This window comes from Ambystoma mexicanum, chromosome 7p (genome assembly GCF_040938575.1).
Source record: "Ambystoma mexicanum isolate Mex_15411 chromosome 7p, UKY_AmexF1_1, whole genome shotgun sequence".
Classification (NCBI taxonomy): domain Eukaryota; kingdom Metazoa; phylum Chordata; class Amphibia; order Caudata; family Ambystomatidae; genus Ambystoma; species Ambystoma mexicanum.
The window spans coordinates 710,477,281-710,502,200 of NC_090939.1; the positions used below are offsets into that span (position 1 = coordinate 710,477,281).

The following is a 24,920-nucleotide window of genomic DNA, read 5'->3' on the forward strand; positions in this document are numbered from 1 at the left end:
TGTTCAGCAGGGGAGAGGGAGAGAGAAAGCAGAGGCAAAGAGGAAGGTTTTGAGGTGCTTCCGGAACCGGAGATGGTTCTCCTCAAGTTTCAGGGAGGCAGGAAGGCTGTTCCAGAGGGAGGCCCCTGCCGCGGAGAGAGATCTACCCCCAGCTCGTTGCTTCGAGAAGCGGCTGACCCTGAGGGAGTTGGAGGCGGATGAGCGAAGGGCTCGGGAAGGAAGATATTTGGGAAGAGAGAGTTGAAGGTATTTAGGACCAAGGCCCCAGAAGGCCTTGTGGACAATGCAGAGGGTTTTGAACTTTATCCTCGCAGCCACTGGGCGCCAGTGTAGAGATTTCAGTCCTGGAGAGATACGGTCCCTGGGCTTGAGGCCAAGGACAAGTCTCGCAGTTCTGTTCTGTATGAGTTGCAGAGGGCGGAGAGTGGAGGCAGGCAGATTAAGGTAGAGGCTGTTACAGTAGTCCAGCTTCGAGAGAACCAGGGCTCGGGAGACAGTGAGCTTCTGGGGGAAGGAGAGGAAGGGAAGAATACCTCTGAGGAGGTGCAGCTGGTAGTGTGACTTCTTAGCGACGTCAGAAATATGAGGAGAGAAGGAGAGTGTGGAGTCGAAGATGACCCCAAGGTTTTTTGCATTGCAGGTAGGAGCAGGGAGGGGGCCAAGGGAGGCAGGCCAGAGAGCTGCAGGGAAGGAGGGAGTGGGTGTACCGATGAGTAGAATCTCAGTCTTACTGGCATTAAGGCAGAGGTCATTGGCGGCACACCATTCCTGGATAGCAGAGAGACAGTCAGAGATGAGGGAAGGAGAGGGGGAGGCTGAGGGTAGCCTGTTTTGACATCATTACAACTCAACTTTGGAAATTAATTTTTTACAAATAAAACTCGTTTGGCACATTTGATTACATAATGCAGGAGCTTACATGAAATCTGGCAAATTAATTATGACGTCTCTAGCATTTGTCAGCCACTTTAATCGCTGCTGCAGAATTTATGGTGTCTTATATTATACGTGGGTGAGCAGATCCGGGCAATCGTTCAACCTTATGTATGTTCAAGATTGGTGATTCCCTAAGAATTTATAGACGTTTAGTATTACAGATTTGTGCGACAGACCTTGCTAAGGTGCTGAAATTACAAACGTGCTGAAGGTTTATGTCAATTTCCTTCTGCTTGGCATTGTCACAGGTAACAATTTGTCAATGTCCAAAGTATAAATATAGAAGCATTCAATTTACTAGCACAATGCCTCTGATCCTTTTAGATGACACACAGTAGCTCCAAATGCAGGTCTCATATTCAGCCAGGACAGAAAAATTCAACAGCAAAACTAACCTGTTGGGTTAAACACTGCAAGCAGAGATTTCCTTGCACTCCTAGGTATTTGTTCCAATTCGATTAATGTAGATCAGGGGCTGAATGTGCTTGTTCCGCTGATCTGTTTGTAACACACTTGTTACTGATTCCAATCTGTGAAAGATATGCAGAGCGATCACAAGTTACAAGTTCTGTAATTTTGATTGATTGAGCATAGGTGGCAGTGATCTGCACACAACATGAGTGTGGGGTTCTGTCCATGGTAAATTGGTCAGAGGGTTAAATAACCTGCTGGGGATTTCAGTCTGTGTTTACAGATCCCCAGCATCAGTAGAATCACTTGGGATCCTCATGCTCCAGTTGAGGAGATCTTGGTGTACATCTCAAGCTACAGTTGTATATCCTAGCTCAGTATCTTAGAGTATTGAACCATTACTTCAGAATACTGACTATAACATTTAAATCAACAATGCAATCCCCTCTCTATAGCTCAGTGGGATCAGTATTTATGGCGAAGCTGTATGTAGTGTTCAGGACATATATTCCAATCTGATTGAGGTAGTTCAATGGGTTGAGCGCCTGCTAATTCGGCAGCTACCACTTTTTATCAAAGCTCAGTAGCTTAAGAGTATTAAGCAATTACTTCGCAATTCTGAACACAATCTTTAACTCAAATATTGAAATCACCTCTCAATAGTTTAGTGGGATCAATATTTATAGTGAAGCTGTATGCAATGTTCATGACATATATTCCAATCCCAGTGAGACAGTTCAATGGGTTGAGCGTCCACTGCTTCTGTGATCTGTGTGCGCCCTGTGTTGTGAGTTGGGCAACTACTGCAGAGATTGGTTTCACTACTAGTAAAATGCTGCCGAAATCTATGTGCATGTCTCATCTCACATATTTGAACCTTTACGCCGAGACAGCATCTTTAATCCTTCATTGGCAGAAGGAAGCCTATTAAGTTGAATAGTAATTACTCCATGTACTAAATGTCAACCAAAGAAACAATCTTCAAAGTTGTATGTTTCACTTTAGATTAATCTTAAATGTATAGATCACACCCACCAATAGGTCTCGGTGAAATTCAATGTGGCAGATCTCATGAGTTAAATGGAATATCAGTAAGATCTTGCTGGATGTTCCACAGCCCAATACTGCACTCAAACTCTTTATAAGCTCTGTGGGGATATTCAACCTTGGGGGGACAAATTGAAATATTGAGTGTGTCAGAGATATGTGGCAGACCAATCAGAATTCTAGAAGCATTGATGATGTTCTGTGGCCCTGTAAGCAGCCAAGGCGTCTCCGACTTTCCTTTTGTGGGGTTTGTTTGACTATAAGAGTAGATGTGTATATTCTTGTTGGAGTTTGATGGTCATGTCTTGCTAGTTTGATGGTTTGTAGTGCTTGTTGATTCTTATTTGCTTCCTTTTGTCTGTTAGTATAAAAATTAGGCCACATGTGTGGTCTTTCCTTTTTTACCTCTCCCTTTCTCCATAAACACATTTAAATAACACCCCAACATGCTTCTCCATGTCTTTTCTCAGGTGCCAGATATCCATATTCATCTATGGTGTTGACTAAGGTAGGGGAGTATTTAGGGCTGGCTCATAAAGAGGACAACAGACATGCCCAACACAGAGGCATTCCTACTGAAATAAGTTGTGATGGAGGGGATAGGGCCATTGGGGTTCCAGAAGGGGTGGTGGAGGGGTGGATGGATGGGACAGGGGGCAACGAGAGGTTGTAGCTGTTATAACAATGCATGGGGAGTTCATGGCAGCTGCGAGTGCATTAATGGACATCCTAAAGAGTGTTCCTGGCTGGATTGTCCATGGAGTTAGAGACGAGGTGGGGGAACTCAGCAGGGAGACAATGTAGCAGAAGCATGGGAGTGGTTGGGCTGTCCAGGGAAGGACAAGGAGGTAGTGCAGCTGTTTGTGCTGCACTGATCAAAAAGCAACAGCTGGAGTTGACAGAGGTGGGCCCCAAACAGATGGCTCTGGAGCAGGAAGATAATGAGGCTTCTGCACTAGTTTATATCTTTGCACAGGGGGAAAGTTAGCCTATACATCCATTGTCACCTTTCTGGCGGGACAGGGGACATGCCCACCCATGACTTATCCAGCTCATAATGTATCAGGGTCTAATATAGCTTTACAGAGGGGAAGCCTGTTAGGGTACATAGTGAAATGCACCCTATGACAAAAACAGGTAAATTGGACCAGGACTTTTGGGACTATGACAATGCACAACCACATTTGACATTTCCATGATTATCATTAGAGACAGCACACACTAACTTCCGCTGACCCACCCATCCAGCACTCATCAGCCTTCATAACAGAAGTAAGCAAGTGTCTAAAGGTAACACCTGCTCATTCCCAGGCGCGGTGACTGAAGCAACTCTCAATCCTCATATCTTATGAGCCTGCCTAAGCCCATCTGCCCTTGTGCACAGCAAACCAGTGCCTGCATCACTGGCACCATCTACAAGCAATGGCATGTTACCACCACCACCACCATAGCTGCCTGTTGACTGGTGATTATAGCATTCTAGGTGTGACACTATTTGGGTACTGATGGAGGGACTCATTGATGTAATGTAATGGATTATTTATAATGCGTTTAATACAGGTGGTAGCAGTTTCCCGAACAAAGCTGCCCAAATTTGGAATTCACTCCCACCCCCTTTACGGGAAGACATGTCTTATACACGTTTTAGATCTAACCTTATCCTGTGGATTAAGGAACATGACATTTGACCTCCTACCACTACTACTGTATAGAATTGTTGTCTGTTATCTCCAGCTACAGCACTGTTCATTAATGTTTTGTATTGTATTGTAACGCACAGCAATGTAACTTAAGCAGAACAATCCTCTTTTGCTTTTCTGCGCCCTAATATCCTCGGGTTGTGTTGCACATTATAAATAAAAAAAACAAACAAACAATACCCAGAGGTTTCTATGCACGGACCCGGGAATCTAAGCTGTGTTGCTTTGCATTGTCTTGCTTCCAAGATGAGCGTGTTGCCTCTGAGCTATCCTCCCGATGCCATCTACTGCATACATCTCCAGATGACCACACATCAGAGGCAATTGGTAGTATGACATTGGCGTATATTTGTGGAGAAGCACATGCCCCAACACCATTCTACCCACTTGTAGCTGGCAAGGCCAGAGGATAGGACAAGACAAACATGATGAGTGACTGATCTCGGACTCGTACAGGTATGGCGAGATGTAGATGTTGGTAAATTGAGCTTCATGGGACCTTCCACACCACCTACCACACCAAAGGTCTTCTGTGTGGTGTCTATTCAACCACTTCCTAAAAATGCTGTGCCCCCGTCCATTTTTCATGGCACACGGTACAGGGGAGTCTGCGAATTCCCTTACTTTCATGATGACCAACCTCATGAACGTAAGCACATATCTTATGGTAAAAAAATAGAAATAGAAGTCACCTCAAATGTCAGAAGAGTGATCTGTTTATTGGTAGCATGATCCTGGCTGGCTTCCATTTTGAGATGCATGCTACGAAACTGCTATTATTTTGCAGTTGCCTCAAGTCGCAGAATGCATCTTTTAATACAACACTGAGTAAGAGCAAATTATGAACATGTGTGTGTTTTGAATGCTTATATATTATTGTACCACAGTGCATTGCATTGTATTAACACAAGCTCATAATATATGTTCGAAAGTAAATGTGCAAAAAGTAGCAATGTTTGCACTTTCGTTTTCTCAGAATTGCATGCTCAGCTATTATGTATCATTTTAATCTGTAGCAGGTTCCTTCCTTCAGGCAATGTTAGTAGTTAAAGTAAATGTGAGTTTTACAATTTGAACTGCATTTCAATGTACAGTGGGATATCAAAATAAATACCACTGTGTAAGATGAACATATGCACAATCACCAGATTGCAGACAAACAAAAATGATATGTATACAGTTAATAGTATATTGTCAATTTATTCTAAATTTATTTCATACGGAACAGTCCCCAAATGCAACCCAGAGAAAACACTTTCTAAGTATTATAAAGAGAAACATATCAAATAAGGACCAAAGTTAAGAGGTAATAGTGAAGAAAAGCAATTCACTGGGAAAAATGTATACTTGATCTATCTCATAGAAAAATGCACTCTAAGGAATGATTTTGAATCCCACTATGGCTCCTCCCTTTCCTCTGGCCAGTCACATGTGCATTCCTAGAAGTCCATTTTGGGACAGGGTGCTAGAGTCTGACTTGACAGCATAATCAGCAATAGCATAGTATACGAATCTGCTATCTCCAGCCACAAACCTTTAAACATGTGTCACAGAGGCAGATAGGGTAACGGTAGGATGTACTCGAAAGCCATAGAAAATATGTTCCATTGGAGGTGTTTGCCATTGGTATAATTTCAATCCGCCAGAAATGGCAAATAATTCGACTTTGGGATGTATTTCATGAGTCATTGTCAATAACACACAAATCCTAGTTTACACAGAACCATCTGCACAAAAGTGACTAAGCCAAATTAAAGCAGAGAGAGGGTAGTATACAAAGAAAAAAGTAAGCGACCAAGAACTGAGCCTTGTGACGGCACGAATCACAAAGATAGAACCCATGAATAATTATCACCCAGGAGATGCAAAATCAAAGGCTTTTGAAAGCAAGAAAGCAGGCCTTCACGCAGAGGCACACTGACCTATCAGTGGACGTTCATGTCTGCAGAGGGGGGTCAGAATGCCGCTGAGGTGTGTACCCCTTTGAAGCCAGCTTCTCATTCCCTCGCCTTTTTCATTGAACAACTGTGGTTGATTCAGGTCTCCCACCTGCTTCTCAAGCTGAAACAATTGCACCCTCTCCACCCAACACCATGCGACACTGCCCTTGGTTCCACTCCTATACGTCAGACGCTCCAACTGATATCAGAAAAACGAGTGGCGGCTGGTACATTTTTTTAATTGGTGTGGATGTAATATTTGGCACAAATTTGCAAGTGTAGCGAGATAGCCCAAAGCAACCAAGCAGGGATCAGGTAGGTTAAATGGTACATTATACAGTACACTTGCTCTGAAAAATTGTGTAAACAGCCAGACAGATTGAAATAGGCTTTTTTAGGGTAGTTCATGAAAAAATCCAATAGATACAAGTAACCATCAGTGTGTAGGAGCCCTTTCCCAATGTATTTTCATGATAACTTTCCTCAGAATATACGAGTGTATAACAATCTGTTCACACTAGCTGTACCTACACATTTCGATGCTGGCTGCACCTATATATGCCAGTATTCCCAAATAGGAACATGCACAGGAAACACAGAACACTTTTTCGTTCCTGCATGCACCCCTTTCCATTTGTAGGCACACAGAGGCACAACAGCATCTCTTCACACATACACACATGCAGTTCCACAAGCCGCATCCACAACGCAGTTCCCCAGCCTGCATCCCCAATTCAAAATGCCCCTGCCTTGTATAGTTCATTCAGCATGCATGTTGGGGAACTACATTGTCAAAGGGATAGCACCGTTTCCTTTCACAGTTTGTACCAGCCCACGTGTTCTCCCTCAAATGCAACACGCAAGGAAGGGCTCAGTGATTACACTGGGATGGCATGGCATGGCCATAATGAATGAATATTTAGTTGAGTTAACGCCCCCTAACCTGATATGGATGATCCACACCTCAGAATAAGAGTGATGAAAAGGAGTGGAAAGAGGTTTTCCCATCTTAGCCAGTTCCATAAAGTACAATATGGATAATTGGCCCCTTCTCTGGTAGCCTTTTTCAATAGCCTTTTTAACTCCATATATTCCCACGGGAATGTCAGATTGTATCACTAACCTGACTCTCAGGAACCATAGAGTGCATACACTTTGGCGAAACCGAAAGAAGAAGTACCAGGTGGAAGTGAAGACACCCAGACTCTCCCTCCGTCAATCTCACCAAGCATAATCTCAGCAATCCTGTGCACCGTAAGCAGGATGTTGTTGGCAGCAACGGCTTCGTTACCCGAAGAACTGCGTGAGAGGGGAGGAGAAAATAATAAGTATCATAGTGAGTGTCACTTAGTGATTTCCCTTTCAGATTTTATTCTAATGTCCCCGCTGGTACGACCACAATAGGCGGTACCTGAAGTGGATGGTCAGTCCTCATTGTATAATGACATCCAGAACTCTGTTGATTGGCAGGGTTCTGGTAATGAGGTAACATATAATCCCTAATACAGGAAAAGACGGTGCATGATGGTCGGGCGATGAGCATAGCAAAAATGTATAATGTCTTCAACACAAAGAGAAACATCTAAATACCTTAATCCATAATAGTCTGTAACGGCCTGGAACTCTGATGCAGTTTCGGGAGGGTCCGGAACAGTCAGGTATCCGTGGTAAATTTCATGGAGTGGTGCTTTTGGAAGACAGAAGATATCGTCTACGACATCCTTTAATAATGAAGATGCATGCGCCTTGTGTCAGTTAGTTTTACGAATGGTGCTCACCATCTTAGATCAGGATAGCATCCACCATCTTGGAGCGGGGCAGATCACCTGGAAACACACTGGAGATGGGACAAGCCCCTACCGCGGGCCGTACCACCAAGTCCAGTACGGTTGCCATAGGTGACAGGGTAACAAGCGGCTCAAATGTATTCTATTCCTGGTGTCAGGGATGCAATTCCTGACAAAGAATTAAAGAAGACTTACGTGTTGTCTTTCTCAAAAAGTCCTCTGGTGGCCTGCCCTTCTCCTTCTCATGTCCCTACTCCATTCCTTTCCATTTGGCTTTGCTTCTGTTCTGCTTTCTACACCTCTTTTCTCATATTCAATATTTTCCTTTATTCACTCCCGTTTTATAATACTCCCCCCAGCTCATAATACTCTATGGACCCTCTCTAATGTAGTTCCTCTATGAGGTTGCAGTACCATTCCTGGGACTAGTCCACCATTCGCGGTTCCATCCCCAACACTGCTGTGAGTGTACATCACTCGAATACCTTCTCGGTGCTAGATGTTGCCCCCGCCACATCGACAGCTGCCATTTTAAAGAGAGGCAGTCTTTTCCTGGACATTGCCTTATGTCTTGCAGGCCTTGCAACTGGGGATACAACTCCCTGCCCCCTTGTACCTGCAATCGACCCCCCCACCAGCTGCTTCCCATTAACCCAAGGAACAAACATTCCTATGCCGTTGTTTCAGGGTCCAGCATCCAACTGAATGCTCAGTCACCAAAGTCTGTGTGGTGAGAATCTTCACACACACCATTTTTTTCCTTAACCCCTGTACATTTCCTCCCCCAGGTATGGCAACCATACTTATGTGAGAAATAAAGGGAACCTTTCCTCATTTTATCTTTTTCCCCTCCTAGGAATGAGAAGCAGTGACTCTTCATGTTTAGCCATGATACACGTTTGATTCCTGCCTCCTAGCCTGTGACATTGTCAAATGTTATATGAGAGAGAAGGAAGGAATGCTGAGTTGGTCCTGATCGAGAATTCAAACATGAGAGCTTGTGATAACAAGAAACCACTGACCATTCTTATTTATTATGATGTTTTTTTCTAATCTTGATAACAATCACATGTATAATTAGGTACATATTCATTTTCACTTGCATTTCTTCTCACTGCCAACTCCTATATCATTCCCAATTATCCCTACTACTCGATTCCACCACACTTTCCCTCGATTCCTGCAGCTTTTTGTATCTTTAAGAAGGCATTCTATGAATCTATATTGTTCCAAATATCAACCTAAATACATTGATCAACAAGAGATTCAAGGTTTCTGCTAAGCGTTGCAACAGTTTTCTATATTGGACAAGTATTCCAGGAAGATTTGGGAAATTGCATTGATTCATCAACATTTACTCATGTTGATGAAAGAATTTAAACATTTTAAATTGCTCATTCTCTTAGATCTACTTGTTGCCTTTGATACTGCCTATTCCCTTTTTTTCTCACCACACTCTCCTCTGTTGAGTTCTCCGGTTCTATTCTTCATTGGTACTACTCCTACCTCAAAGACATCACATACTTGTTTATCTCTTTAGGTGACAATCTTTCCTCTCCAATACCTCTCTCATTTGAGGTTTCCGATGCCTCTGACCTAGGCCCTCTCATCTTCTCTCCCTACACCATTCCTCTCTCTGCTCTCATGGCTTCTTTTAATCTTTCAGGCCATTTCTATGCTGACATCTCCCAGCTTTGTCTTTCCCTTTCATCCTTCGTTGGCTCCCTCCATCCTACTATTTCCAATGGTGTTTCTGCTATCTAATCCTGGATGGACTCCCACTTTCTCCACCTCAATCCCTACGCCCTCCCTGATTTTCACTACTTCCGTTCTTAATCTCTGTGTCATTTTTAATCCCTTTCGTTCTCTCTCGACATTTGTAACACAGCCCGAATCTATCACTTCCAGCTAAATAAAATTCACAGAGCTCACTTCTTCCTTTAAGTTATTGCTACCAGTCACCTCATATGCTCTATTATTTTTTCTGACTTGTCTGCTGTTCTATTCTCTTAGTCTGACATCATGTTTCTCACCAGACTCTATTTCCACTCAGACTTCTGACACTCCTTTCTTATCCCGATCTCTATGCTGCCCTTTGATTATTGTCTTTTTGTCCATACTCTACCCCAAGTCTTTCGAAGCATCAATGGTCTTGCTCCACTCCATCTGTACTGCGTGGTCTCTTTATACCAACCGTCTCTCCCTCTCCACTCCAAGTCATATCACCTTCTATCAGTCCCTGTCATGATTCCTGCCTCTCATGTCCCCAGCCCTCCAAGATGCCAGGCTGGAGCCAGGCCACAATCACCTACATGGCCCTCAAGGGCTTCTCCATCCCTCCAAAGACCGACTTGGAGTCAGACTTGGCGCTTGTGGCACCAGACACACCCGCTCCCATAGGATAACATTGGAGATTGGACTTGTAGTGCATTGATGGGGACAAGATGGATGCCCCACATATTCCGGTTCCCAGAACTGCATATGCAGTCTAGTCTTTTGGGTGTGGTTCAGCCCAGAAACCCCTGGGATACCCAGAGACTATTTAAGCCACACCCAGAATGAGAAACATGCTTTGCGATTTCTGCACCTGCAGCGTGACACTCACGGTGTTCTGATCGTTCTCCAGTAGGCCTGCATCTTTCTTCTGCGCTCAGCTCCTGCAAGAACACGAACACCGTTAGGAACAGCCTTACCTTGCGGCGCTTCTGCCCATCATTCATTGCTCCTTCTGTTCTGCGGGCATCTTCGGCGGTGTCATTCCCATCCCGGCACGCCGCTTCCTAAGGAAAAGGGAAAAGAACAGAAAAAAGGCATTAGTAAGCATTCTGCAATTCTTCGCTTATTTTTAAATACTGTACGAGCTTTAAACGCTTACCTGAATCCCAGCCACTCTGGGCGAACTCTGTCTCCGGAACTTCTCATCCATCTGCAAGAGGGAAAAGACACTCCAGGTTAGCGTGGAAACATCTAGAGGCTCCGCATACCGCACTTACCCACCGCATTTGTTCTTCATAAACGGCATCCACGCTGAAAACGTCGCAGCACCTAAAATACACCGAAAAATAACTCAGTTCAATGCAAATATGAAAGGGATGCATCACGCATCGCGCTCTCACTCACCTTCAGCGCTACTCATCTCAGCAGCACGCCGCCATCCCTGGACGCCGGCCATCATCTAAGGAAGGAAAGGAACGAAGTTAGAGAACTGTTCAAAAGACTCATACTTACCTGTCGGACTCTTGCCAGTGAAGTAACTAGGCAGCAACGAGCCCGCATCAATCAACGCGCCCCTGCGCTGAAAGCATGATGGGGAGCACACTGTCCAAGAAAACAAGGTGAGCTGTGAATCAAAGGGAAGGGTTGGACACCGGGGAAGAAGGGGTTCAAGCACACAGAGACAATAGGGAGCTAAACTCTACTAATCCTTTGTTTCAGGCCCAGTCTCCAGTCGAATAGCCTCCAGGGAAGGGTTTGAGGTCATAAGAGGTCAGAACAGGCTGAGTGACGTCCCCGTGGATACTAGGTGAGCGTTACAGTCCCTAAGCCCTCCTGTTCCAGTACCACTTCTACTCTTTCTCGCTACTATCTCATTGGAATTAATTGTTTCTATTGATCTGCTGGTGCCTCAAATCTCAACTTCCGCCCTCTGTCTCTGACTCATAAATAGTGTCCTTTGTTTTTTGTTTCCTTATCATCATTGCATATATATTGTACTGTTCATTATTAAACTGTACAATACTTTGGTAAAAGCTCTATACAATTACCAATAAAATAAAAATATAAAGGCATTCCACCATTTGCCTCTCTGGCATTTAGAAAAGTCCATGGACCATATTACAAGCCTGGTGGTTTTGGAAATAAGAGTGCCGGTAGCAATGTATTGGCACCCTTACCGGACCGCCAGACTACAAGAATGCCTGCAGGGGCCGGTGCTCCCAGCAGGTATGACCTGCTCAAAGCACCGGCCCTTGCAGGCATGGTATTCACAGAACCACCGGCACCATTAGCAATAGTGTCGGTGCTTCTGTGTTCTCATTCCTGTGAAGTCCTATGGAACTCCACAGGAATGGGGCTTACACTATCCAGCGCCTGACATCCCGGCTCAACGCCACCTGGAATATTTCAGTGGCACCGGGATATCATGCGGCGGAATGGTGTTACAAGGTTGGCAGTAGCACTGGCGGGTTACCACTGACTAGATAATGAGGCCCAATGGGTTTCAAAATAGCAGTTTTTCCTCAACATCTGGTGTTTCAACTCTTGATCAATGAAGAAGTGATTTGCCTTTGAGCAATAAAATATGGATGAAATAAAATGACATATCTGACAAATTAGGTGTCCACTGATAAAGTTACCTGTGAAATGACTGCCAGGTGGCGACATTTCCCCAAAAATGCACCCTCATTAAAATCAAACGACCATATATTTTATGAACGGAGTTTATAATATAAACTGAACCTCTCCTAGAATATCTGGGGAACATATTTTAGTAGACAGGAAAAAAAAGCCACTTACTTGGCGACTTTCTCCAGGCAACATGAATACATGGAACCGCAAATTAGCATTGTACGAGACTCTCAATCTGTTAAATTAGTCATTGTGCTGTATTTAGCCAAATTATATGATAAGTCATTATAATGCGCCTGTACACAAGTTTTTCGAGGTGCAACAAGACAAGGGAGAGAAGAAGGGGGGGGACAAGACAAAGGATCTTACTAGGCCTTGTGTCATTCAGATCATGCAAGTGCGAGAACTCAAAGTGCAAGGGGAAAGGGGGTGGGCGCAAGGGAGAGTGGAGGGGAAAACAGGGCAGCAATGCTCTGAGTAAGTACAGCTAGGGCTTCGTGGCTCAGGGTAGTGCAAGGAGAACAAGGGACTGTAGGGTTACAGTTACAGCCCCTAAGTGCGTGGTAGGCCTGGAAGCAGTGCAAGGGTGACTGATCAAGAAAGAACTTGGTACCCAGTGAGACTCTGAGGGTAGCCATGCAATCAGTCACTACAGCAGACAATGTCACAAGTTTCTCCCCCCTCACCTGTTTCTCCTTACTTGTGACCTTCTTGGAAGTGGCTTCCTTCTTTCGTACTGTCCGAGACTTGTATAGGCCTGGGAGCGGGTCTTCGGATTCCAGCGTGAGCTCTTGGTTGCCCTTCGCTAAGAAATGTTCAGTATCCAGGACATTGAACCAGGAAGGAGATAGAGTCCAGGCTCGGAAGGAACCGAGGCACCGTAGCACCGAGCACAAGATTAATCCAGGAATGAACCACGGAAGGAGGAAAGGAAGGGAACAAGCGGGTATCAGGAATAGGAAGGAGGAAAACAAAGGAATCAAAAAAGAGCACGGAGCAGACTCTGACAACACACATCTAACTACTCCAAGCAGTAGTGTTGAGAAGTGTGGCGCCGCAGGGGCGTGGCTGTTTTCTAGGAAGTTGAACGTAACCCGCAAGGGCTGGTGTGCAGTGTTTCAAAACTGTTGGCCATGTTGGAAGGATCACGGAGATCATACCGCGGTGCATCATGACCATGAAGTCCAGAATGGATGAATTCGGTGGTTCATGACAGACATGTAGGTGCGGTAGGTCAGCAGGGTAGGGAGAGAGAGAAAGCAGAAGAGAAGAGGAATCCTTTTGAGCTGCTTCTGGCACTTCCGGTGGTCCAGCACAAGTGTGAGAGGGGCAGGGAGCCCATTCCAGAGGGAGGATTCTACAGAGGAGAGAGATCTACCTCCCCCCACTCTCTGCCAGGAAAAGCATCTAACCCTTTGAGAGTTGGAGGTAGCTGAGTGAAGGGCTTGAGAAGGCAGGTATTTTGGAAAAGAGTGTTGGATGTAGTGCAAGCTCCCGCTGCAAAAACCCTTGTGGACAATGCAAAGGGTCCTGAACTTGATCCTTGCAGACACTGGGAGCCAGTGGAGTGCTTTCAGGTCTGTAGAGATACGGTTCCTGGGCTTGAGGCCAAGGATAAGTCTTGCAGACCTGTTCTGGATTAGTTGCAGAGGGCAGAGAGTAGAGGAAGGCAGATTGAGAAAGAGGCTGTTACAGTAGTCCAGCCTATAGAATACCAGGGCCCTTGAGACAGTGCGCTTCTGCGGGAAAGTGAAAAGGGAAGAGTCCCTTTGAGGAGGTGAAGCATATAGTGGGACTTCTTGGCGACGTTCGAGGTGTGAGGAGAGAAAGAGAGAGTGGAGTCAAAGATGACACCAAGGTGATTTGCCTCGCAAGAAGTCAAAGGAAGAGTGCCCAAGGTGCACAGCTAGAGCCAGAGAGGGAAAGCAGGGGCAGGGGTCCCAATGAGAAGGATCTCTGTCTTACTGGAATTAAGGAAGAGATCATTGGAGGCGCACCAATCCTGAATCACAAACAGACAGTCAGGAATTAGCGAGGGAGGAGAGGAGGCTGAGGGGAGCCTGAAGGAAAGCGGAGTTGCATCTGCAAAACACTGAAAGTTAGAGGAGAAGTAAGAGATCAGGTGGTCCAAAGGGGCCAAGTAAAGGTTGAAAAACCAGGGTGAAAGTATAGAGCCCTGAGGAACGCCACAGGTAGAGAGAGAGGTGGCAGAGAGAAAGGGACCAAGTTGGACCTGAGAGGGGTGGTCCAAAACAAAGGAGGTCAGTCACTCCAGGGCCTGATCTATGATGCCCAGTTTCTCATAGAGTTGATTGATCAGGATGGCGTTGTTGACCATGTCGAAAGCAGAGGAAAGCTCAAGGAGGCTGATGATAGAAGGAATGCTGGAATCAAGGTTAGAGAGTAAATCTTCACAGGTGTTCAGGAGTGAAGTTTCCGTGCCTTTGACAGCCTTGAAGCCAGTCTGATGGTCATGAAGACAACCAACAGATTCAGTGTGGATAGTAAGATGGTGGATGGCCAGCTTTTCCAAGAGTCTGCCCAGGAAAGGTGTGATGGAGATTGGGCGATAGTTTGCCAGGCAGGTAAGATCGGCAGACAGCTTCTTCAGGATGGGGTGCACAATGGAGTGGTTGACGGGAGAGGGGAAAGTTCCAGTGGCGAAAGAGTGTTTACAGAAATAGGCCAAGGCTGTAGTGAGGGTATCAATATGGCCCTTGATGGTCCTGGAGGACCAAGGGAGCACCTGTTTGGATGACACTTTCATAGATCGGACTTGTCTTGAAACTGTCAAGGAGTTCCCCCCTTCTCACCTGAATCCGTTCTATACTGGTGTGCTTGGTCGATGCCTTCTTGCAGATGGACCGGGTCTTGAAGAAGGCTGCCCGATTCTCTTCTGAATCCAGAATGCGTTCAGTTTCCGGGACGCCGAATCCAGGAATCCAGGAGGCAGTGGAAGCACGCTAACCATGAATCCAGGAGATAAGTAAAAGGGGGAGGACAAGGAAGGGATAGCGGAATTGGAAAAAGAAGAAGAACCGCGAACTACGGAGCACGCGTCTGGTCGCTACTTCGCAATAGCATTGAGACGCGCGGAGCCGCATTACGCGTGGTCTATTATTAGAAAAGGCTACGTCCAGCGCATGGAGCGAGAAGGGATTACTCTGGACGCCATGTTGGGAGTATTAACAAGTGCAAGCCCGCTGTGACAGGGACCAAGAAGCCCAAAAGGGGTGCACTCTGTGATTCATGACAGCATGCCTCCTCCAAAGACCTTTCCCTCCAGGTTTGCCTGGGTGAATGAAATGAAATCTTCTGAGCAGCCGAGGGGCCTTGATGTTTGACATAGGCTCCCAGGTTCTTTCACTAGGGGGATATCCTTTCCATTCAACCAGATATTGAAGCTGGCCCCTTCTATACCTGGAATCACAAATCCGGGACACCCCGTATTCCAATTGGTTGTCGACCAGTATATGAGGAGGTTTGCAGGGTTTCCGGAAGGATGGATAGTAGGGTTTCAGCAAAGATGTGTGAAAGACTGGGTGTATTTTCTTCCAGGAGTCTGGCAATTTGATCAGATAAGAAACGGGATTCATAACTTCTCTGATGGGAAATGGACCATAGTATCGAGGGGCCAATTTACTAGGCCGTAGATGTCGGGGTAGTAATTTTGAGGACAACCAGACCTGGTCACCGATTGCATAAGAAGGGCCTGGTCTTCTTTTGGAATCTGCATATTTCTTGGTCTGTTTTCTGTCCTTCTCCGAGAATTCCTTGTCCTCCTTATGTATATTGACACGGGTTTCGATCCAGGAGTCAACTGTAGGTACTGGTGTAGGATGAGGAAGAACAGAAGGCAGGACCGATGGATGGAAACCTTGACTGCAATAAAAGGGGCTGGTATTAAGTGCCGAATGGTCGGAATTGTTGTAGGCAAATTCAGCCACGGGTATCAGGAGGGACCAGTCATCCTGAACCTTGGTGGCGAAGCATCGAAGATACTGTTCCAGGGTTTGATTGACACGTTCTGTGGCTCCATTGGTTTGAGGGTGATATCCTAAAGAAAGGGCACGTTGGATTCCTAAGCATTGACAGAGACGTTTCCAGAATTGTGAGATGTATTGAGGTCCATGATCCGATATGATCTTGGAAGGGAGTCCATGCAAGCGGAATATGTGTTCCAGGAAGATTCCTGCTAGTTCAGAGGAGGATGGCAGATTATGCAGGGGTGTAAAATGAGCCATATGAGTGAACAAGTCTATGGTAACCATAATGGTAATGTATCCACAGGAAGGTGGTAGTTCCACAATGAAGTCCTTAGCGATAATCTCCCATGGCCTGGTTGGCAGTGTAGGTTGCAGTAGAAGGCCCGCCGGTCTCTTGTTATCATGTTTATTTTGACTGCAGACAATACAGGATTGAATGTACTGTCGTACGTCAAATCTCATCCTAGGCCACCAGAATTGCCTTTGTATAAGACGGAGGGTATTGGCGATGCCACGATGTCCGGAGTGTAGGGTATCATGACAGAGATTTATTATTCTTTGTTGTAGCCTTTTTGTAGGGATGACCAATACAGTGTCCTTGAACAGATACCCTTAACGGACCCTTAGATTCCATTGATTTTTCTTGGATATATCCTTCCACCGATCAGAGGATTGGGTCTGAGCTTGGATTTCTTCAAGGAGGTTGAATGCTTGGGCTACAAAGATCTTGGGGGAAAACATCTGAGGATATGCCTTGTCTTCAATGGGCTCGTAGTCTGGTCGTCGAGATAAGGCATCAGCAATTAGGTTTTGTGATCCCGGAACATGAGTGATGTGGAACTGGTACTGGGCAAAGAAGTAGGCCCATCGCGCCTGACGACTATTCCTACACTCCAAAGACTGTAGAATCTGGAGGTTCCGGTGGTCCGTACAGACCTGAACTGGATGTTTAGCTCCCAGAAGTAAATGTCACCACTCAGTGAAGGCTTGACGGATGGCTAACAATTCCTTTTCCAGGACTGAATAGTGTGTTTCACTAGGAGTCAGGGTTCGTGAAAGATAAGCAATTGGGTGTTCCAGTTTATCTCCTAATTCTTGCTTCTGGACCGCACCTATGGCGTAATTAGAGGCGTCCGTTTCTCCTAGGAAGGGTCGCTAGTATCGGGTTGGGCCAAGATAGGAGCTTGTGTAAACTCTGTCTTCAGACGCTGGAATGCCGTTTCTTGTGGTGTAGACCAGAGGAAGGGAGTGTCTTTCTTCAGGAGAGCAACAATCGATTGTACTATCTCGGAGAAATTAGATATGAACTTGCGGTAGAAATTGGCAAGGCTCAGGAATGATTGAACTTGTTTCACGGAAGTAGGAATAGGCCAGGTCAGTATGGCCTTTACCTTTGAAGGATCCATACCGATTCCTTCTGGGCTAAGGATAAATCCTAGGTAATGAACGGAAGTTACAAGAAACAAACATTTTTCGGGTTTGGCTAAGAGTTTCTGTTCTCTAAGTCTCTGCAAGACTGCCTTCACATGCTCTTCATGTTGTATAGGGTCCTTGGATAAGATCAATATGTCATCCAGATATACAATGACGAAGAGAAACAACATGTCAGAAAACACCCTGTCCATAAAGTGTTGGAAAATTGCCGGGGCATTAGCTAGTCCAAAGGGCATGACTAGATATTCAAAATGGCCAAAGAGTGTTCTGAAGGCGGTTTTCCATTCGTCCCCTTCCCGGACACAAATCAAATGATAGGCACCCCTGAGATCCAACTTGGTGAATAACACAGCGCCTCTCACGACTTTCAGGATGTCCGAAATCAAGGGTAACGGGTACCTGTCCTTGAGGGTGCATTGATTTAGGCCAAGATAATCGAGGCAGGGTCTGAGTTCCTTGGTATCCTTCTTGGGAACAAAGAATAGGGAAGCAACAGCAGGAGATTTTGAAGGTCTTATGGTGCCATTTTCAAGGTTGGTATCCAGGTATTCTCTTAGGGCCTTTTTCTCGGGTTCGGAAAGGATGAACATCCTGCCGAAGGGAATCACTGCGGAGGGTTCTGTATCTATTGCGCAGTCTTCAGGTCTGTGTGGGGGGTAAGGCCTGGACTATGGCAGTCGAAAACACATCAGCATATCCTTGATAGGCCTCAGGAATGTGTATGACATTAGACACCATGAGTGATGTCTGTTGTTCCCTTGTTGGTTCCTTTGGGTGTGTTAACGGAGGTTCCAGGGATAGGCAGTGAGACATGCAAAACTCTGAGCCTAGGAATAGAGAACCCGCTGTCCAGTTGATATATGGATTGTGTTTCTGTAGCCAGGGCATACCCAAAACCATGGGGTAATGAGCTGACTTAATGATGTCAAACCTGATCAGCTCCTGATGGTGATTTATTGAAAGCTGGATCTCTTTGGTCTGCAGGCTTGTGAGCCCTGATGCGAGGGGTCTTCCGTCAATAGCTTCCACAGGTTGCATGGTGCTTCATGTCTCGTACGGAATTCGATGTTTAGTAACCCATTCTTGATCGATGAATATCCCCATAGCTCCGCAGTCTACCAGGGCCAAAATGGAATAGGACTTGTTCTTGGAAGGTGATAAGAAGGCCTGTAATATCACCAAATTGTTTTGTCCAGGAGAGTTCAAGGATGGAATTGATGTGGAGAAAACATCTCTCTCCCGAAGCTCTGCTCCATCTAGGATCGGGAGCTGGCATTTCCCGAACGCTGAGTGGGTGCTAGAGGGCATTCCCTAACCAAATGCTTATCTGAGGCACAATACATGCACAAGCCCGTATGAATTCTTCTCATTCTCTCTTGCGGAGATATGGGTCCACGAAAAGCCCCATCTGCATGGGCTCTGGTTCCATGACTGTGCTTGGGTTGGTGTCCGTTCTGACGGTACTCTCAAATGATACCTTGGGAGGAATTCCCCTGGTTTTTTTCTTTTATGTCTTCCTTTCCTGGATAAGTCAATTTGCATGGCAAGAACGAGCTTGGTCGTGCCACTCTGGCTAGCTCATCCTTAATCTCTTTGTTCAATCCTCTCCTGAACAGGGTAAAGCTCGCCTCAGCGGACCAGTCAGCTTCCTTAGCCAATTGTTTAAATTGGGTCACATACGTGAGCATATCCTGGGAACCTTGCTGAAAGTCTAACAGGCGTTCCTGGGCACTGTAAACCTGCTCAGGGCGGCCAAACATGTTTTAAGGGCCTGTATAAACTCATCTTAGTCGTCCAAGAGGGCATCACTAGAGTTAACGAGGAGAGTAGCCCAAGTTAAGGCATTCCCAGAAAGGTGAGAGATTATAAAACCCACCTTGGCCCTGGGGGTCGAAAAGTAATAGGGCTTGAAGGTAAAGTGGACCAAGCACGAATCCAGGAATGCACGAAGGGTTTTTGCTGAGCCGTCGTATTTGTCCACGATGCCGCCCAGTAAGACACTTTGGGCCTCATTACACGGAAGGCGGTAATGGTTAACGGCCACCGTTAATGGTAACGGTGACCGTTAACCATTACCGCCTTACTACGAGGTCCCTTAGCGGGTAGGTGCTTTAACGCCTGCTTTTTGCAGGCGTTAAAAACCAACCCGCTAAGGGACCTCGGAGCTAATTACGGCACCGCAAAATTTCGGTGCCGTAATTAGCGCCTTCCCCATTCCCATAGAGCCCTATGGGGCAGAAATGGGAATGGGGAAGGGCAATGGCGGAAGGGGGATTTACCGCCCCACCAACCTTGGAATGGGGCGGTAAATCTCCTTTCCGCCAAGGCGGTGCCGGTATTTTACCGGCATGAGCCATGGCGCTAATAGCCCTTTCTTTTGCAGCAGAATCCCGGGATAGGACCAACTGTTTGAGAGCGGCGTTCTCCGCCTTTAAATTCTGTACCTCGGTTGATAATTCCTGCATACTACGCATCAGGTCCTGCACGGCAGCCTCCATATCAATATCAAGTTCGGTCGGGTGGCGTCTCAAACTGTCAAGGAGTTCCCCCCTTCTCACTTGAGTCCGTTCTTTACTGGTGTCCTTGGTCGATGCCTTCTTGCGGATGGGCCGGGTCTTGAAGAAGGCTGCCCGATTCTCTTCCGAATCCAGAATGCATTCAGTTTCCGTGTCGCCGAATCCAGGAATCCAGGAGGCAGTGGAAGCATGCTAGCCACGAATCCAGGAGGTAAGTAGAAGGGGGAAGACAAGGAAGGGATAGCGGAATTGGAAAAAGGAGAACCACCGCGAACTACGGAGCACACGTCTGGTCGCTACTTCGCAATAGCATTGAGAGGCGTGGAGCCGCAGAAGGCGTGGTCTATTAGTAGAAAAGGCTACGTCCAGCACATGGAGCGAGAAGGGATTACGCTGGACGGCCATGTTGGGAGTATTAACGAGTGCAAGCCCGCTGTGACAGGGACCAAGAAGCCCAAAAGGGGCGCACTCTGTGATTCATGACAGAAACCTTGTCAGGTGTTGTCAGAGAGAAAGATGAGAAAGGAGGAGTGGGAGAGTTGGCCAAAGGAGGGCTGAGAGAGGAAGAGGGAGAGGAAGACTGCTCATCGATAGTCTACTCTGAGCATTCAATCAATGGTTTGATGTATATTTTAAAGCACATATTTACAACATATTAAATATTTGGAACCAACTCTTAACAATCTACTTTTTCCATTGCATTGAATTATACGATTTTATGGGTGTGAATAAGGACATAAACTATTGCTGTCCTGATTTGCTTTCATATTCTGTTGACCTCCTATATATTTATGGTAATTTATAGCATACAAAATGAGAGCAATAAAGTAAGTTAGGGTTTACGTTTTTTCATCATAGCTATCAGTCTCTCACTTTCACCTTACACTCAAAACAACCATATGACAACACAAACCCCACATGCGTGTTTCACTGAAGAACTCACCGGCAAATACACGGTAAATTCTTCTCAAACTTCACTTAGTAACACATTGAGATCCGCACCTTATCTCTTCATCTATTCCCACTAAAACCCGACTGCCACCATCTCGCGCAGAAACTAGCGCCAAGAGATCGCCAAAATGGCAGAATTTGTGTTATACCATTTGGCTTTATAGTCCTGTGAAAACCTGCTGCTATTAACTCTGGAGCACCCGAATATTTGCAGATTTTTTCAAAGTTTAAAGAAAGCATGTGTAAGACTGTCAACCTGCAGGCTATATCAAACACATGCTTAGGAAATTCGGGATCCATCTGTAGAATATGTTCAGACTGCAGGAAGTTGCTGGATTAGAATGTTAACAAGTGTAGCACTAATGTTTTAATTAGCATTAGATTAGAATTATAATTAGGCAAGAATTACAATTAGGATGGGTGGTTTTAATTAGTTTGATTTTAATTGAATACATTCAACATGGTTCACAGTTAATCACACAAACAATATTGTTAAGTTTACCAAATCCACTTGTTTAGTTGCATAAAATCCCAGTGACTCCCTTTAGTGAAATGCCCACTTGTGCTGTACTTTCTAAAGAAACAGCAAACCCAAGTGACTAGCATGGGCTTCATATTACATTCAGTGTGAAGCACACATGACACCAGGCGATTCGATGCCGTTAGATTCACACATGGGACTTCGACTGTGATTGCCTGCTTCCTCAATATACTCAATACAGGCCAAAAGTGACATAGAGAGCAATTGAAGAGAGATTTGGTCACAAATGGTGTGACCCCCCCAAATGTGTTATGGTTACTGGGAGACATTCACCTGATCAGCATTTTATACTAGCTATGTCAGCTGCCGTTTGTACTGGAAATGTGAGAATTGCCTGTGGTATTTTGTGGCTAATAATCCGACACCCAGCACTGACTGGCACACATAACTTTGCTTAGCAAGATGCAGTCATACATGCACATGCGTTGCAGGGTGATACGTTATTATTGGAGAAGGAGTTTCAATCCAGATACTATGGAGCAGGAGTTGGAGACATGCACATTGCATTTAGTTAAGGGCAGATTGAAACAACATAGTGCAGAGGAGCAGAATACCAAATGCCACCAAGCCAAAGCAAGCAAGATGAAGACCAACATAGTGATTTTTCGCCTCGCATGCTTGTATATGGCTGCAACACTTATTTGTGGACACCACACATTTAAATAAGAATAGTGTGCCAGAATAGAGTGATGATGGAAGAGTTGTATAAAAGAACCGTGCACTGAAATCAAGTGAGTCAGATACTTAAAAATGATTGCACTGTTTATAGTTTGTCTTAAAAAAAAAACTCACTCTCATAAATGAAAGAACAAGACATAATTTGTGCCTCATCACACTACCACCAGAACCTTTGCACAGTAAACCTGTGTGCCCTCTTGAGATTCTCTCTGTTTTAACCCACCATACAAATTTACACAGTGTCATCATTTCCTTGTATTGGACAAACAAGGGCCACATCTTGTAAATGCACTGTTTGCAAGTGGGCCATGTGGACATTTGTGTATATAAATCGACATCATGTGCATCACTGGGAAAATCAGACCTCAAATGCAACCCTCTCGTAACCAGCTGTCAATCAGGATATCACCACCAGCCCATACATTCATCAGAGAACATTGTGCTGCAGAATAAAATCTGCCAAGTACTGATCCACTTCCCAAATTGCTTTCACTAAAGACACGTTGATTGAAAGTGCTCACCCATATGCACCAGTGCAATGTCACAGTGCTACGTGAGACAGGCCAACATTGTCAAATAACAGACTATGGCCACTCAATATCAAAATAGCAGTCTTTTTGTCTTTGAATGTTTTGTTTTACTCCTTTGCTGAAAAAGAAAAGTGACAACAACTTATGTCTATATTTACTCTCTGCTCACAGTTGCCAGACATTTCTTTTAAGGCTGTGCCTGAGCTGTATTATCAGATTGTTCTTACAAAGGTGAAGACATTTCAATTGGTCTCAGTGCAAAATACTCTACTGTAGCATGCATGTGGATCAGTGGACCAAGTAGAGGGAACATATCCATTAGTGGTCCTGTATGACCATCCTTTCTTTTAATAGTCAAAAGGTATCCCAGAGTAAGAGCCCTAAGGATTGTTAGAAAAGGTCATAGTCCTTGCACCAACCATCACCTTCATTTTATGGTGACACACCTTATCAGCCTTTGCTGAACAGTGCATGAAATTATGTGCATGGCCCAAATGTGTTGCTTGCAGTTCAACTAGCCTAACATTTCCAGAAATTTGCTATACCAGTTTCAGTTGTGACAGTATTTGCCACATCACCAGCTAAAGACAGGGGTGTAGGGAAGCTGGAAATGCACATTGAACATGCTGGACTACCTAGGTAAGCATTGCTTTTTCATTTGTGAATATCAAAACTGTCACAGCTGAACCCGCTGTAGGATTAATCAACTAAGTCATTAGTAGCTTCTTCCTATTTCTGTTTTGTCCATTGACCATTTGTAGATGCCATCAAGTGTTTTAGTCTGAGGGGGTCATTACGAGTCGGGCGGTAGGGGATACCGGGCACCGGTAAGGAGACCGGTGCCGGTAATCCCCTACCGCCCGATACCGAGGTCCCCTAATGGGAACCACAACGGACATGTGGTCGGACCACACGTCCCTTACGGGTCTCGATAAGGGACCAAGGCGCAAATGACGGGCTTACCATTCGCAAGCCCGTTATTTGCGCCCTCCCCATTCCCATTGAGCCCTATCGGGGCTCAAATGGGAATGGGGAATGGTTTATGCAATGGGGACTTACCGGTCTCGCCAGGGTCGGACTAGACCGGTAAGTCCCCATTGCACAACACCGGTCACGGTATGGGAGGCAGCCATGGAGCTAATTGCTCCATGGCTACCGCCATACTCGTAATGACCCCCTGAATGTTTTATGCCTCAATATGGTCCTGCCATTAATGTGTTTTCTGAAACTGAGCCTGTCCAGCATGATGAGAACACATGCGTTGGCTAGTAAGGCACACCACAGTCCATTACTGAAGTATGTTTAATCTTGCATGGGTGTGTACACATAAAACACAGAAAAAAACATGGTAAAATTGAAAACCTTTTACATTCTGAGGCAATTGGACCACTAATTGCATAAATCATAGAGGAGGCAAGGACTTACAACACTCCCTTCACTGGACACACACTGTATCCAAGCACAAACAATTTTATCATTGAGCAGTACGTACGTGTCTCCTTTCACGTACACACAATTCACGTTTTGTGATCATTGCAATTGCATGTCCTCCAGAAAGCCAGACAATATTGTGTGGCACCTACTTCTCTGAGTCAGAATTGTTCAACTTGTCTTGGTCTACAATCTATAAGAGCTTTGCAGTGGTACATGTGGCTGATGGATATCTGCTTGACACGTGGCTGCTGAGAAGGGATGAAGTGCAATTATAGGATTGGGTCACTAAGCAGTGTGTGGCCAGCCACACATGACCCAGTGGACGACAGAACCCTAAGCTGTCTCATGCTAGGTGTAACAATGAGACAGTCAGGCGGTGTTGAGAGAAATAAAAATGGGTCTTTATTCAGATTTTAAAAAATTGTAAAAGAAAAATAGCTTCACGCAAAATTATTTTCTGAAATATCCTTCTTTGTGCTTATGCTGGGTTTCTTCTCTGTTCTTTGCGGGGAATGAGGTAAGGACTTCTGGCAAGACTTCTCCTCCTAGTCCTCATACGCCCACCAGCCTTCAGTAGCTCTGGATGTTCTGTCTGGTTCGATCTGCAACAAAACCAAGAATGAACACCCTCTTGCCTTCCAGTGTTGTCTTTATATAGCCAGAATTTAACAGGCCAATCAGT

General features: G+C 45.4%; 1 protein-coding gene across 1 annotated transcript in view; it reads left to right on the forward strand.

Annotated features, from left to right (window-relative positions):
* GRPR (gastrin releasing peptide receptor) overlaps positions 1–24,920 on the forward strand; it is a 667,489-nt gene that overhangs the window by 54,597 nt on the left and 587,972 nt on the right. The window lies entirely within an intron of this gene.